This window comes from Ambystoma mexicanum, chromosome 2q (assembly GCF_040938575.1).
Source record: "Ambystoma mexicanum isolate Mex_15411 chromosome 2q, UKY_AmexF1_1, whole genome shotgun sequence".
In the NCBI taxonomy this organism is placed as follows: domain Eukaryota; kingdom Metazoa; phylum Chordata; class Amphibia; order Caudata; family Ambystomatidae; genus Ambystoma; species Ambystoma mexicanum.
In genome coordinates this window covers 515,585,944-515,603,245 of record NC_090924.1, presented here as the reverse complement: position 1 = coordinate 515,603,245, position 17,302 = coordinate 515,585,944, and the positions used below count along the sequence as shown (strand labels likewise).

General features: G+C 48.5%; 1 long non-coding RNA gene across 2 annotated transcripts in view; it reads left to right on the top strand.

Annotated features, from left to right (window-relative positions):
* LOC138568984 (uncharacterized) overlaps window positions 1–17,302 on the top strand; it is a 290,861-nt gene that overhangs the window by 24,817 nt on the left and 248,742 nt on the right. The window contains exons 1-2 of one of the 2 annotated variants that reach the window (XR_011303038.1): window positions 14,502–14,578; window positions 14,661–14,753. The exons of the other annotated variant lie outside the window; for it this stretch is intronic. This is a non-coding gene — a long non-coding RNA (uncharacterized lncRNA). Of the gene's footprint in view, window positions 1–14,501; window positions 14,579–14,660; window positions 14,754–17,302 lie in introns of those variants that run through there. 2 annotated transcript variants of the gene reach the window in all.

Sequence of the window (17,302 nt, the reverse complement as noted above, 5' to 3'; positions counted from 1 at the left end):
CGGGGTTCCGACCCTGCTTGCAGGTGCTTGCGTCGCTCAGGTCCAGTTCCCTGTTCACTTCGCTAAAGGCCACAGCAAGTCTCTCGTGAAGGCGCATGTTCGGGCAGGGTTTAGCAGACTTCCTATCCCTCTCGGGGCATAGAACCATATTAAAATCTCCCCCAACCAATAGGGTACCCTCCGAGAATGATATTATTATCTCTTTCATTCCAACCCAGAAGGTGTCCTGTGCTTCATTCGGGGCATAGATACCCACCAGTGTAAACAGCCGACCCCGCACCTCCCCCTTAACCATGAGAAATCGTCCCTCTGGATCTGATTTCAAGGCTTTAAGCACAAAATGGCCCGGGGGCTACAACCAAGGCTACTCCTCCCTTCTTTGCCTGAGAAGATGCCGTGAATACCTGATTAATAGTTTTAGCCCTGAGCTTTGGTTCCTTGCCCCGGACCCAGTGGGTTTCTTGTACAAATAAGAAGTGAAGCCGGAGCCTCGCAAATTCACGCACCAACAACGATCTCTTTGTGGGCGAGTTGAGCCCCCGCACATTTAGCGATCCCACTGTCAAGTATTGGAGCGAATCATCCATTAATACACTGGTAAAAGCTCGTAGCTCCCCTCAACAAACAGCAACAGTTCCTGTCCCCACAGTGCTTGTCTACCCCTTTAGAGGCTTGTGAAAGCCCTGGGGGTGCGTAGTAGACCCCAAAACTTGGCATTCCATAACTGTAACCTCAACATCCCAACCCCCTTACTTTCCCCCCTCCTCCGCCCTCCCCCCTGATCGCCTGGCAGGTCATTGGTGTCATCCTATCGCCAACCAGGCCACCATTGTCTCCCCCTCGGGCTCAATAACTCTTTGTTTCCCCCATCCACTCACGAAGTCGATTGCAGGCTTTTTCATTAATCACCACGGTCCCTTTCATGTGTCCGGAAGCCCCGGGGATGCCGGGGCCAGTCTCCTGAATTTCCTTTGGCCTCGAAACCTGCGTCTTTCCCTTGGGGCCCTGGTCCCTTTTGGGCCTGTCGGAGCTCGCTCACCCTCCTGGTCGCCCAGCTCCATATTCGGACCGGTCAACAGTTCGCTGGACACTCTCTGGATGTCATCCTCCGTCACTAGGGCATATTTGTAGCCTTCAAGCTCGAAAGAGAGTGAGAAGGGGTATCCCCATCTGTACTGGACCCCCTTGGACTGGAGCATTTTTGTCAACGGAGCGCATAGTCGGCGTCTTGCTAGTGTGAAAGCCGACAGATCCTGGTAGATTGAGATCCGGGCCCCTTCCCACTCCACCGGGCCTGCCTTGCGAGCCAGTTCGAGGATCTTACTTTTCTCGGCAAAATAGTGAAAGCGAACAAGAATGGACCTGGGGCCTCTGGAGGAAGCGCCCGCTCTGTGGGCCCTGTCGATAGTGGGCACATTCGTGTTGGCTCCTTCGAACAGCAGACCAACCACTGCGCTGACGGCTTTATTAATGTCCGCTTGCGTTTCACCTTCGTGCTCCGGGAAACCTAGAAAGCGCAATTTGCACCGACGTTCCCTGTTTTCTAAGTCATCCAACTTTAAGGAGCATTTCTCTTCTCTCCTTTCGAGCTCCGCCAGGCGCATATCGAATTGGGTCTCGAAGATGTCGTTGGAGGCAGTGTTATTCTCGAGCGCTAGAACTCTATCGTCTATTTTGTCAACTTTCTTATCCAGGGTGTCCAGTCGCAGCGCTATATCTGCCCTGAAGCCTCTGATTTCCTCCAGGAGGGCCGCCATGCCCCTGGTGACAGTGCTGGTGTCCTCCGCTTCCTGGTGTGTCTGTGCCGCCATTTCAGGACTTACTTCGGGGCCCGGGGACGGGTGGCGAAATCTCTGTAGTGCCTCCTTCCAGCTCATAGGCCCCCCCCGGACATGACACGAGGGGCCTACCTCCCGGAAGCGTGTGTTCAGGGGGGCCTCCCCGCCGGCTTTCTCCAGGCACCGGGGGACCCAGCGGCACCGCTCTGGGCCCTCCCCGGACGCTGCGGGGGGCTTGCGTCTGTCCCAGGGGGAGCGGGTCCAGCTACATCCAGGGTGCGCCCTGCCACCACTACCTCCCTCCAGGGGGGAAGGCGCCAGCCAGCGTTGCTCGGTCTAGTCACAGGCCGCTCTCTAGCCCGAGCTCCGCGTAGTTTCTTGTGGAGCCGCGGTGCCGAAGGGGGGAGGGGTCCCTCTCCCTCCAAACTTCAACGGGCCGCGGTTCCGCAGCGGCTCCACTGCGGAAGTTCAAATTTCGGGGTGGTGTGCCCACCAATGTTGGCAAGGTGGGGGTATGGTTTGCTCCTCACTCTGGGGGTGTTGGGGGGGCTCAAGACCCTCAAACGGTGCCCGACGGAGGAGACGAGCTGAGATGCGTCAGCACATCTCTGCGCCCCCTGGTGGATCCAGAATTTGTTTTTAAAAGTGAAACCTAGCCATTGGTGGACTGGCAGTAATTTGAAAGCAGATTCTATGTCCAGTTTGGCCATCAGGGCGTTTGCGCCACATTCCTGTATGAGTTTTACCGCTTCTTGAAAATGTGTGTATGATACCGCGGATTCCGTGTGCAGAATGCCGTCGTTTAGCGATTGGCCTTTGGGATAAGATAGGTGATGAATTAGCCTCCTTTTCCCAGGTTCTTTTTTGGGGACCAGTCCTAGGGGCGATATTATGTATTCTTTGAGAGGCATGAGGTCCCAAGGTCCTGCAATCCTGCCTGGTGGTAATTCCTTCTTAATTTTGCTTTCCACCATTTGCGGGTTATCCCTGGCTGACTTCAGGTTATTTGGAACATTTTGAGACCCGATGCCTTTGAACGGGATGACAAAACCCTGGGTGAAACCCTGCCGGATTGCTTCGCTGGTTTCTCTGTCTGGGTAATTCATGAGAGCCTCTCTAAAATTGTCTGGATTGATGGGGGAGCTGCCGAGGGTTAGACTTAGGGTTGGCGGGGTGCCTTTGCCGCTATTCTTTTGCATTTGTGGCTGGTAGTCTGGTGCAGTTACTTGCCGCGTGGTCACCGTTGCAGTTTGTGCACGTGTGTTTGTACCAGCATTCTTTTCGCCATGTGCAATGGTTTTTCCCAAAGTTCTTACATGGGATGTTGGCTTTTTGAGAATGGTTTTTGTTCTGCCTGTGGGTATTGGATTTAGCCGCCCACGGCTGGTTCTTCTGAAAGGGCTGCTCCCCTTTTTTGTGGTTTTCATTGTCGGAGGATCTGGGACCCTGTGAGTTTTTGCTATTTTTGGGGGTTGTCTGCGCGGTCTCTTCTTCTGAAGGAGGCTCTACGTTTAACACGTATAAGTCGTTCTGGACCTCGTCCCATTCTATGGCTGGCCTCTCTTACATGCTTCTCCTGAATCTAATATCGTATGCCAGTCAGGTTTTCCCTTTTTGAGCGATTATTACTTCTCTGATTTTATCCACGTATGCCCATCATTTTCTGCCATTGTGGGGGAATGTTTCTTCATGAATAGTTGCCAAGATGGCGAAAACCTGTAGCCAGTTGTCCCAATTCTGTTCTACCTGGGCGTTTCTGGCTATGGCTTTTTCCTCTATCTTTTTTGGATCCCTAAAAGCATCCTTCCCTTTGCGTTGGGCTTCTATAAGTGAAAAGATTTCAATGAACTCTTTTGCCCATATGGCTTCTTTGATTGTTATGTCAATGTTCCATGCTAAACACGTTTTGTATCTGTTCAATATTTCTGTTTGAAACGATTTAAGTTTTTGGTCTAATTGGGAACTACTAATCATTACCGTGTCTGGTGGGTTGTTGTTGTTCGCTCCTGACTGTCCTGGGGTATTTGTATTGGGGACTGACCATGCTTTCAAAGCACCCATTGTGTCAGGAGCCGTCGTTGTTGGTGTAGTTAAAACTGTGACGGCTGATGTTGGTGTTGTTGGTACCTGTTTTATTGGTGTTGCTGGAACTGGTGCTGCTGTAGCTGTTGCTTGTGGGGGGGTTGGTAACTGTGATGTCTGATACAAATGGTAAGGTTGGGTCTGCGTGCCTGGACTCGACTGTGGGAAGTGTTTGCCCCTAATTTCTAGCAATAATTGCTGCATCTCACTCATGTTCTCATATAATTTAGACAGTTTTTTTTTACCTTTTCCCATGCCTTCTGTAGACTTTCTTCTCTTTGCTGGTGTTGTCTCGTCCTCTTGACTGGTTGGTATGGGGACCCCTTCTTTTGGTAAGCCGTACATATTTTCTCTGACCCAGGCCCAGCCGTAGTGCTCCGCTGACTCCATGGCTGCTAGCAAGTGGGGTGATTTCGGTTTCTGGGACGGTGCTGGAGGTTCCCGTAATTTTCGCTTAGGACCCATGCCTTTTTAGGTCTGTAAAGCTGAAATTGACACGGCCCCCTGCGTCTGGGCGCTTTGTTCGTTTTTCCTCCACGCTCGTTCATGCCGGCCTTGGATCTTGCTTCTACACGCATACTCCCCAGGGTGTCTTTCATTTTAGTGTGGTTTCTTGCCTGCAGTTAAAGTTTCTGAACAGTACAATGTTCAAAGGAGGGGAGAAAAGACGCTGTGTAAGCAGTGAACCTTTAAAGACTGCTAAAGAAGCAAAGTGTGGAAGACGCTGAGTGAACAGCAAACCTCCTGTCAGTTTGGGTCCCCGTTCAGGGTCCACAAACAGATTGTGTTTTCTTAGAGCATTCTGCTCTTATTTATAAGACCCGGGGGAGCCCTGGGTCTTTGATGTGTATAGTAGTGGGGGCTGTGCACCATCCCCCAGCCGGATACCCGACAGGTCTGGCCCCCTGAGGAGGGGGCAGGTCTTTGAACCTGGGCCATGCATGACTGTTGGTTTTCCGTAGGTGCTTAGCACCTTGTTGCTTGGAGGAAAGGTGCGGCGCTTGTTCACACCTCATCCTTCCTCGGCTTTGTGTGACAGAGGCTGCGTGTCTCTGTGCTTGTGGGGGAGAGGAGCAGGAGTGGGGGCGGGAGCTGCCTCTCTCCTAGCCTGCCGGATGTTAACATCATTTACTCTGCCTCGCCTTGGGCGGCCCTGCGGCATTGCCCAGAACTGGGTGGGAATGGCCATAAAGATTAGCATGGCCATGGGCAGTCAATCGGTGGGTAAATAGCAAAACACAACTACAAGCTTTGTTCCCTCCTCATATGCCATTTTGTCCTTGCTGTACTCTGATGCAATAGTTTAAACTACCTAATAGACAGAACTAAAAAGAGGCACACATCACCGATTCATGTGGACCGTAGGACGAAGATATATTTAGCAGTGAGGCGAGCAGCCCAACTAGAGTGAGAGAACAGGAGACGACCAAGCAAAATATCTCAAAATATGAAGGAGCTGAAAAACAGGCCACACTGTGAGATACCTTACTCCTTGCAGTAGAGCTTAGGGCAGGGTGCCTGGCGTGGGCCTTCACCGAGAAGCTGGTATGGACCAGTCCTGGACTGGAACACCAGTATACCAGGAGATTTCCCGAAACACCAAAGGACTCTTCTGTGCCAGGAAAAGTCTGCATTGTATTTTTTTCACTAGAACTTTTGTTTGCAGAATCAGGCCTGGGATCTCTGTTCAGTGCTGAGCTGCCCCGGAGTGCCCCAGCAACTCTGTTGCTGAGCAACCTCCCAGAGCAAGCCGCACAGTCTACCATGCTGTCCTGGCCCACACCACATGTGCACAGAAATCTCAGTTCGGGAGAGTGAGGCGGGAAAGGCAGGACGTCAGTGTGTGCCTAACGAAAAAATCCGAAATTACCATCACACTTACGGTGCCAGCAGTCTCTAGGGAGCCAATTGAACATTGTTTGGCACTGTCCTGTTTAAAGTGCAATGAAATAGTTTCACATTTCACTAAATCATCCACAGGTCCCTTCTAAAATTAAGCTGCACATGTCAGTCATAGTTCATTGTCAGAAAAATACTGAATGCATGTTACCACACTTCACTCTATGGTTCAAATTACATTCCATATTTCCCAAAAAGGATTTGACTTTAGTAAAAGCGATGTATTCATTGGTACGTTTCCTGCTGACAGCTACTAAAAACATATGTATCTGTATACGAGGGATGTTTGTTGCTCATGTGGCTGCTTCCAAGTATTGGAAAGCAGAAATCTAGCCAAATTTGATTCGGGGAGAATATCAGACCCCATCCACCTGTCACTAAGCATTCAACAGGTGCTGTACAAACAAGAAAATTAGATAAAAACAAAGAAATTCAAACCCCGGACAGTTTGGGATGTGTGGAATCCTCACTAACTTTGCTTTGTGTTTAGAAGTTGGACAGTGCCACAGGTTGGAATATCTTTGTGTCTTTGTGTGCAAAAATCCGGAAAAACGCTGCATAATTAAAGACCAGACCATGGGCCTCATTACGAGGTTGGAGGTAGCCTTGCCGGTTTTACCGGACAGGCTGCCTCCATACCGGCATGAAAATCTGGCACCTGCGAATGGGCAATTGCTGGGTCATGTCGACCTTGGCGGGTGCCAGTGCCGGTGCTGGTATATCACAATTCCCATTTGAGCCCCATAGTGCTTAATGGGAATGGGGATGCCTGTAGCACCGGCATCGTTCATTACCGTGCCGGTGCAACAGGCCTACTGTGCTCACGGGTGCCTACCATACCGCCAGGGCTGGCCTGGCGGTATGGAAGGCACCCACGAGCACAACTCTGAGTTTGGCGGTCCGGTAACAACGGTACCGGAAAGCATACTGGTACCGTTGTTACCGGACCGGCAACCTCGTAATGAGGCCCATTTCTTTTGCTCTGTGGCCCAGTTCTGTAGCTTGCAGTTGTTGCTGCAGCACTGCACTTAACCCCTACCACAGTTGCTGTACCAACTTACACTAATGGATGCCTCGACATGTTTCCTCACTGGTAGCTCAGTGGGTTAATAGTGCTGCTGCTCAGATCTGTATGCAATCTGTAGATCACGGATTCGAATCCCTCAATTACTTTGCATTCCATCCTTATCAAGTGGAGAAATGGTATGTTGTTGGGTAATAGGCGTAGTGTCACCAAATCTTGCAAAGCAGATAGTCACTCAATGTGCACTCTAACGAACCGTGTCACAAATCATCCTGAAAACCCCAAGACCCTGTGCACAGGTGTTTCATGGGTCCGATCTTTCTTATGTGTCATTTGTGTCACATGTCTAACCTATCATCACGTTTAATGGATTTAGGATAGCGCAGTGGTGCAGATTATGTTGTCATACACTAAACGCTCTCACCTCTCTGGAGCAGAAGCTAAAGGTCAACCACCCAAATCCGACTGACTTTCCCACTAACCACCTAACGCTGGGCTCTTCCCCATAATGCCCTGCTCCAGCCCCTTCACCTCATGGGTGATTGTAAATGATTCTGCAAGGGACTGAACGCACACCTTTCAAGGCTACCCCACGGTCTTTCAGTCCTTATTTATTGTGGCTGAACTAATAGTCTCTTCCACCAGTTGCTTACTCTTTCTGCGCCCTCTGAAGCTCTGTGAAGCCCTTTCAAGGCACTGTGATTGCCACCTAAAACACTAAGCGCCTGATTCATGGAATTATCTCCGCTGAAAATTGGGACTTTGCACGCCATTCTGCACTCAAAACCCCATTCGTCGATTCATGGAATCGGCTGCGCAGGACTGTTTCGGGATTTACATGGAGGTTGCGCAGGTCTGGCACGCCTCTGCGAACAGTCGAGCTCCTTGCTCGAGACTCCTTACAGAGTGGGGGTTGGGCCTACGCTTATTCCGAAATAGAGGGTGGAACATGCAAAAAGAGGAAGAACAAGGGAAAACGTGTTGAGGGATGACCCTCATGAAGAGATTGCATGCCCCCATCTGCGCACAGCCAAACGTATTGATGGAACTGACCGTGCACCATCATGTCGGGGGATTCAGCACACAAAGCCCTGCAACAATGCTCCACGTGAAAGCAGGCATACAAGCTGAATCGCATAGGAGTCATTGTGCAAAGGTAAGGTCTAATCGGGAAACATAGGGGTGCATACACTCAGTTGCAGTGCCGATCGCAGGTAGGGGTGTGCATATACAGAGTAGTGGGATGCAGGCTCGGTTTACGGGGGTTAACACGCAGATCGACTGTGAAATTACTTGACTTACGTAACATGGTACATATGTTGTTGGAGAGTGTGCGCAGTTATGGGGTACCCTACGCAGTGTTATGGAGGACCCCACACAGGATTAGTTTGCGCGCACAGGTAAGTATTAGTGGCTGCATCCGCTTTGTGGTGGGGCGTGTCAGGGGTTTTCCACCTACGACTTGCACATAGGGTTACTTTGAGAGACAGATTCCATAAATACGTGGAGCTAGCACAAAAAAACCTGTACACAGGGAATCGCAAAGCAGTTCTTGGCATGCAAACTTTGTGGGCTACATGTACACTTTTCCATGAATCAGTGCCTAAATAAACAATGCCAAGTGGAGCGTACGCTATGATGCTGAGAGAACAGAACAGAGGCAGCTTTGACATGATATGATAGGTTTTTTATAACGCGCTTAATACCCGGAGGTTTCTAAGCGCGGACCGAACCTATGTTGCTCCGTGTCGTCTTGCTTCCAAGGCAAGCCCATTGCCCCTGAGCTATCCTCCCGAGACGATGTCTCTGTGTGTGTGCTGGTGATCAGGGGCAACCCATATGTTCTAGTCCCCTGTACAGTACCCCTCAATAATAAGAAATGTCTAACATTGGGTATGAAAAATATAGTGGAAATAAGCAATGTGCTTGCTATGGTGAAATGCCTCCAAATACTGTCTACACGCAGTGGTCACTACCAGGGCTTTAAGTGGGGTAAGAAATCGAGGGGGGCCCTCATTTGGGGGCGTGGCTTGTGGGAGGGGCGTGGCCTAAAAAGTATGCAAATCGTAGGGTATACACACAAATATATGTAAATGTTATATATTTGTGTGCGTACCTTACTATGGTTTGTGTACTATGCAAGCCATCTTTTCTAAACATATAACATATTTCTACGTTTATAAAAGATGGCTTGCAAAGTACACAAACCATAGTAAGGTACACACACAAATATATGACATTAAAATATATTTGTGTGCATACCCTACGGTTTGCCTAGTTTTCAGGCCATCTTTTTTTTTAAAGATTTCGGGTTTATAAAAGATGGCTTTGAAAGTACACAATTCAAGCCATCTTTTATAAAGCTTTGACTACGGACAAAATTGTCCGTCGACAAAGTTTTATAAAAGATGGCTTGAAATGTGCAATTTCAAAGCCATCTTTTATAAACGTCGAAGAATCCCCAGGTTCGCCGAGGGTTAAAGACGCCTCGGTGACCTGGGGAAACAAAGGGACAGTAACTGCCTCTGGTGACCTCTCGCGCGAGGGGTCACCAAAGGCAGTTACTATGACTGACAGAAGTGGCAGCCAGTCACAGCGTCGCTGTGGTTGGCTGCCACTTCTGTCGGCTCACCTGACTTCATGGCAGGCGCATCTCCCGTCGTGGCTGCGGCCGCGACGGGATAATGCATTCCGCCAATGTTGCGGTTGGACGGGGCCCCGGCAGGGCCCCGGCTCAGTCCCACTTTTTGGAGACTGCCGGGGCCCGGCTCCGGCAGGCCCCGGCCCACTTTAAGCACTGGTCACTACCCAGTGTTATAAATTGATAACTCTTTGCTCGTAGACCACCGTAAACATGGTGCAGGAGACAATGCGCCAAATCAAATGCATTACTGCAAATACAACTAACTTCCGAATTAAGGTACACATGTCTCAAACACCTTTTAACCAATAAAGAAACGGTTTTGTCCCTTGGACATCCATAGCTGTTAAATATGGTGCAGACATTAGTGTAGGGGAAGCCCGTCCAGACAAAAACATGTACTGTTCATCAACCCTGTTCAGGTGACAGTGCGCTAAATCAAAAGCATTACCACCAGGTGCTATATATTGCTAGGTCATTGCTCGTACACCACCAGGATCCCAAAAACCTGCACTTATACACTCAGGGCCAGCCTTAGAAAGAACCTGCAGCGCCCCGGGCAGGAAAAACAACAAAAAAGTCCCGAAATGCACTCGCTCTGGAAATCCTCAGCCATGCTTTACAAACGCCATGACAAAACCTGCCAAGCCATTTCAAAACTTTGCTCCGTTTTTTTCCCGGTACGAAACTGCACTGGACAAAGGTGCCAGGGAAGCAATAAAACCAAGGCAAAAAGACGCTTCAGAGTGGCGAGCGTCAGTGATGGTAAGTAACACAGAGGATTACAAAAAAAGAAGTGGAAGAAATGGTCAAGAAGTTCCTAGGTCGGGGATACTCGACAGAAGAAGTAAAAATAGCAGACGCACGAGTAGATACTCAAAAAAGAGAAGATCTTCTAAAGCAAAAAGAGAAAATCGACACGGCACCACTGCTTGTTTATGTATGAAGATACTCGAAGCAAAGCAAAAGAATAAAAGAGATTATTAAAAAGAACCGGAGGACAGTTACATGTGACCAGAGAGTTAAGCACCTTTTCAAAGATTATCCCACTTTCGCATATTAACAAAGCCAGAACCTTAAAGATAGACTTGTCAACACAAGACCACCACAGAAAAAGAAGATCACAGATATAATTGGGACTTACTCATGCCTGAATTGTAGCAATTGCAGATACATCCAGAAGGGAGAAACGGTGAATCATCCGCACACAGGTGAACAAATCAAAGTGCGAAGTTACGCCACTTGTGAAACACAGAGTATCATATATGCAATTAAATGTCAATGTGGCCTCTATTATATAGGACAATCCCAAGGGGCTGCCAAAACCAGATGGAACGAGCATAGGTCGTGTATTCGCAACCACAATGTTAATTAAGCGGTCGCCAGACATTGGCACGAGACAAAACACAACCTGGCACAAATCAGATTCATGATCTTGTACATTGTGAAGAAAAGAGACCCACATGAAAACATCCAGAAAAGACTGGACCAAAGAAAAACATTCTGGATTGACAGAATGAGCACACTCACACCAAAAGGATTGCCTCTGTCATGAGAATCCGCCTGAAGCCCAAAGCCAAATGTAACTCCTGGTATGACTCGGATCTCGTCACCCTTAAACGCAAGTGCAGGGTGGCAGAGAGGAAATGGCGTGCTTCATGTTCATCCTCTGACAAACTGGCCTGCCGCCTGCTCCAAAGGCAATACCGGCTCTCCGTTCTCACTAAGAAGAGAGCCCTTATCCAAGCCCGCATCTCTGCAGCATCTAACAATTCGGCCAAACTCTTTAAAATCTGCAGGGAGCTGGCCAACCCTGCTGCAGTCTCCACCTCTCCTGTCCCCTCCCAGGCCCTCTGCACGGCACTGGCCTCTCACTTCATTTCAAAAACTCAGGACATCCTGTCCTCACTCTCCTCCTATCACCTCCCCTCCTCTCTTCCCTGCTCTCCCTTTAGCCCTTCTGCAGCCACCCCTCCTCCCTCCTTCTCTGCCTTTCCCCTTTTTTCTGCTGACGAGGTTTGAGATAAGTCCGATCTGTGAAAGTCTCGTCAAAACAGGTCCACCCCTGTTCCTCCAAAACTATCAAGGACCACATCGACTCCCTGGCGCCTGCCCTGGCTGACTTCTGCAATCACTCCTTCGTCTCTGGAGTCTTCCGATCCCCCCTCAAGCACTCCCTTGTGCACCCCCTTCTTAAGAAACCCTCTTCGGACCCCTCCTTGCCAGCTAACTATCGCCCAATCTCTATCACTCCCTTCCTGGGCAAGCTCCTGGAGAAACTGGCCATCTCCCAGCTTAATCTCCATGCTGAATCTGTTGGTAGTCTTCATGACCATCAGTCTGGCTTCAGAGCTGCCAGAAGCACGGAAACTGCTCTCCTGAACATCCGTGAGGACCTGCTCTCAAACCTTGACTCTAACACCCCTTGTGTTCTCATTTTGCTCGACCTCTCTTCTGCCTTTGACACTGTCAACCACACCATCCTGCTCAACCATCTCCGTGATAACCTTGGTATCACAGGTCAAGCTCTGGCGTGGCTTCCTCCCCAATCGACCCTCCCAGGTCCAACTGGGTTCCTTCCTCTCTGACATCTTTTTCTCTACCTGTGGTGTCCCCCAGGGATCTAACCTCTCCCCCTGGATGTTCAACCACTATCTGGCACTTCTTGCTCACCGCATCGCTGCTCTCTTTCCCAATTTTCAGTGCTATGCGGATGATATCCAGCTCATTTTCAGACTACCCTCGGCCTCCTCTTCCCCTTCCCTCATCTCTGACTGTCTTTCTGCTATACAGGAATGGTGTGCCGCCAACGACCTCTGCCTTAATCCCAGTAAGACTGAGATTCTACTTATCGGCACACCCACTGCCTCCTTCCCTGCAGCTCTCTGGCCGGCCTCCCTTGGCCCTCTTCCTGCTCCTACCTTCAAGGCAAAAAACCTCAGGGTCATCTTCGACTCCACACTCTCTTTCTCTCCTCACATATCTGACGTCTCTAAGAAGTCACGCTACCAGCTACACCTCCTCAGAGGTATCCTTCCTTTCCTCTCCTTCCCCCAGAAGCTCACTGTCTCCAGAGCCCTGGTTCTCTCGAAGCTGGACTACTGTAACAGCCTCTATCTAAATCTTCCTGCCTCTACTCTCCGCCCTTTGCAACTCATCCAGAACAGGACTGCGAGACTTGTCCTTGGCCTCAAGCCCAGGGACCGTATCTCTCCAGGACTGAAATTGCTTCACTGGCTCCCAGTGGCTGCGAGGATTAAGTTCAAAACCCTCTGCATTGTCCACAAGGCCTTCTGGGCCTTGGGCCAAAATACCTTCAACTCTCTCTTCCTAAATATCTTCCTTCTCGAGCTCTTCGCTCATCCACCTCCAGCTACCTCAGGGTCAGCCGCTTCTCCAAGCAACGAGCTGGGGGTAGATCTCTCTCCGCAGCAGGGGCCTCCCTCTGGAACAGCCTTCCTGCCTCCCTGAAACTTGAGGAGAACATCTCCGGTTCTGGAAGCACCTCAAAACCTTCCTCTTTGCCTCCGCTTTCTCTCCCTCTCTCCCCTGCTAAAATCACTGAACCTGCACTGAATCTGCAACTGGGCCACTCACCGATCTCGGTCCTTGGCCCAGCCACTCTTCCCTGCACTGCCTACCTGCACTATGGGACTTTCTCTGTATCCTACAGCCCCTTCTCCCGGCACATACCTTGTACTTGGCACCAGCTGGCCCTTTTATTTATCTTGTATTCTACTAACAATTTACTGCACTTTCCTTGCACTTGCCACCAGCTGGCCCTATTATTTATATTTATCTTGTATTCTACTAACCATGTACTGCACTTTCCCCTCTCCCCTTCCACTTGCACTTTTCCCAGTCCCCCTAACCTTGCACTTGCGCGATCTGAATGACACCTGGCCTAGTAGGATCGTTGTCTGTCTCCCCTTGTTCCCCCCCGCCTCGTCGCGCCTTGAGACACTTGTGTATAGGCGCGTTAAAAATGCCATATTATATCATATCATATCATATCATATCATATCATATCATATCATATGGAAATCAACTACATGTGCTATCTGTAACAACCAAAAGAACTGAAATCTATCCATGATATTGGAGATAAGACACATTTGCTGCTCCCTCCACAGGAACACACCACTTGAAGAAAAAGATCAGATAGAACAGGACGAGAAAGTTTGGACTATTATCTAAACCCTTTTTTATGTTGCTCATTTCTATTATATCAATCATAACGAGGACACCATGGATATTCCTGACACTATGGGGGTCATTACGAGGTAGGTGGTAAGGGATTACCAGCACCCGTAAGGACACAGGTGCCGATAATCCCTTACCACCCTATTCCGAGGTCCCTTAGCGGGTCCCTTCCTTAATGCCTGGTTTTACCAGGCGTCATGGAAGGGACCCGTTAAGGGACTTCAGAGCTAATAACGGTACCACAAATTGCGGTACCGTTATTAGCTCCATCCCCATTCCCATTGAGACCTATGGGGGCTTGAATAGGAATGGGGAATGGTTCCCGGAATGGGGACTTACCGGGTCCTCCAACTTTGGAATGACCCGGTAAATCCCTATTTCGGGAACCAGGACCCGGAATGCGGTAAGGGGGTAGCCATGATGCTAATAGCACCATGTAATGACATATTCACAACTCCGCATAGAATACTCTTGGCACTATGTATTTCCATCATGAATACCCATTTTCAATACAAGCCTGTAATTATACAATGACAGCCCAACAGAGGGTTATGGCGGTACATGGTTCCATGCATGACCACCACGGCTTCACTAAATTAATTGTTTTGCTTGATATGCACTGTAAACACTACACTACACCATTTTCATATTAGCATACCACGGGCGGATCAAGCAAGGCGAGCAAAGGCCATGTTTGATCCGGTTATGTTTTCCATTTTCTTAACATTGACGCAATCATGACAACTTTGATCAGCATAGACCCACGCGTTGCTGTGGTGATTATCCCGCCCTCCCATTTCCTTGAGGAGGCGGGACGCAAGGCGTACGTGCTCCGGCTTCACTGCCGGAGTGCAACGCCTCATACTGTCACCATGGCAATGCTTTAAATACAAAGCGAAACCGTGCGTCCCTAGGGTTTCACTTACAGGAAAGTCGTTCGCGACCTGCAAGGTAAGACTTTTAAGTATGTCGCTACATTTTAGAATGCTTATGTCCCAAATAGAATGAGTACTGATGTATGTATTAAAAATAGGTACCGCTTTCAACCTGAATGCAGGACGATTGCCGGCATTAAGCAAATATGATTTACAGGTGGTGATTGGCAACGAATACATTACAGAAAGAGGTACAATTTATCTGTCATTTAAGCATGAGAGCGATATTTAGACACAAACATTGATTGATATTTCCTTTTCTGTTCCACTACACATCCCTGATGACATAATTTACGAACACTATTGGTATGTACATTATTTGGTTTGCAATGTATCTTGATGCTTATGTAACATTCTTTTTGTGAATAATTTATGTTTTTCCATATTTATGACTATGGTAGATTGCATGGCCCTGAAGATGGTTTAAATACACCAAAATGCATTCTTATGTACACAGAGTTGACCATTGTACTATGTTTCTGTCTCAACACTTGCCACTTCAAGTAATGAGCATTAAACATTTTCTGTACTTTTTATAAGCTTCACTCTATTTTGTTCAATAACAAAGAAAGAAGCATACTTTTGATTAAGAAAAAGTAAATTGAAAATAATTTTATGAACAAATAGGCAAAGAACATTTTCTGCTCCCTTTGGAGCCTACTGAGAATCTTCAGATCTGATGAGTTGGTTACACCTAATTTTTTGCTTGTTGAAGTCTGCACTGGACCCCATTCCTTAGCATGGAGGAGCCTGTCCCACAACCCCCAGCAGCTAGCGCTTGTGCGCGCAAGCGCAGAGCTAGAAGGTGCACGCTAGCTTCAGGGCTAGGCTGCCTGCCCTCAAACCATGCTTTGCCACCATGCATGCTTGCTGAAAGAAAATGGCTGCCCTGGGGGGAAAAACACATATTCCAAAACCAATCACATCCTACTGACATCACTCATCCAACCAGGTACTTCTTACCTCACGAAACACTTGAAAAACACCCACAAAGTACATGGACATTTTTTAGAGAGACTTTTCTTCCAAATCTAGAACATTAGCTTGTTTATTTTTAATACTAAATGCATTCAAATATGTAACATAACTTAAAATCTGTAGTAAACATTTTTTAAAGCATCGATACAGTCAAATAACTTTTTATTAACACTACCATATGGCGGCCACCAGAAGTAAAAAAAGCGACCGCAAACATAAATACAACGTTTTTAAAGCTGCGGTTTTATTTCTAAGTTTTAAGGGCTCCTCCAGCCCGGAAACTTAGAAAAAACCGCAGCTAGTGCTTATTTTTTTTAAAAAATAAATAGCACTTACCGAGATTCAGCTGCAGCTTTCCTGCTCTGGTCTCCGGTCCCCGTCCTCCGCGTACAGCACTAATGAAGGGAAAGCCACCCAGCGGTAGCTTTTGTTTACTACAGCCGGCTGGCTTTTCCTTCATTAGTGCCGCAAAAGCCAGCACAGGAGGGCATCCATTTCACAAAATGGATGCGCCCATGTGCTTGCTTTTGCGAATTTTGAGCTTGAATAGCTCAAAATTTTACATAGGAAGTTTAAAAAAAGAGAATGCTAGTATTGTTTTTTTATGTTGCCTATCTATTTTTTAAATAACATTTTTTACTAGACCATGCCTTTAAGTGTTACTGTTCCTATACTTTTATTTTAAAAAGAAACCGTTCCTGAATGGTTTCGTTTTAAAATAAAAGTGTAGGAAGAAGTTGAAACTTTTACTTCAGGGCACTACACTGAACGTTCCCTTAAACAGCAGGTGCATTTGTTTTGGGGGGGGTGTATGCCACATGGGAGGGGGTGTGGCGATGGGGTATGTGGGGAGCTGGGACAGGCCAGCAGAGAACATAGTTCCACTACTTCTTTTCGTACACTTTGACCACTGGCCAAAACTAAATATGTTTAAAAGAGGCTTTATATATGACAGCTAGCTGCAACCTGCTCTGCCAATTTGTGCGCGGCAGAGGAGGTAGATTGTGGCTCAACCAGCGCCTTACAAAACAGCCTTGTGTTTTTTGGGAATTCGACTAGCTGACTCAGCTGTTCCCGAATTGCGACAGCTGCATTTCAGCTCAGAGGGAAAGCTTGCCGAGCTGTAGACAGCTCCAGACAAGCAGTCCAAAGTGACGGGCACATGACAACCCAAGTGGGCCCCCACACGCACTGGTATCATTTCACTCAAAGCGCAGGAGTTGTGAAAAGTGTGAGCCAGCGCGTGAGCGCAGTGCCTGAGGGCCGGTTTAACGGTGCATTTTGAAACCCTGTTCCTTGTATATGCATAGCTCTCAACCCTTTGCGTCGCCAAAGAAGGTGAAATTAAAACAGGCAATTTATTTTTGAGGGCGGGTGAGAGTCCATTGAAGTGAACGGGCATATAGGGGAGTCCGCGGGTGAGTCAGGTGATTGCAAGGCAGGTAACAGTAACACCCGCCAAAAGCGTTTGAGTTGAGAGCTATGCATGCGTGGCTATAAACGCGAATGTTCCAGAGTCAGTACTGAACGGGTTATCAGCAAGGAAACCCGTGCCCCTGGCCCTCCAACACCGCCCAGGAGCAATGGCAAACCGCAGCCTCTGAATTATTTATGTGGCAAACAGTAAACGGCACGTCTGGCCGCAGACACAGCGTGGATCGTATCCAGGAGAAACGGCCAGAGTCTTAAATACATTGCCACAAGATATAACGCTCCTCACTAGTGCTGCGTCAGTAAGTTCCCAAGCAGCGTTCCTGCGCCA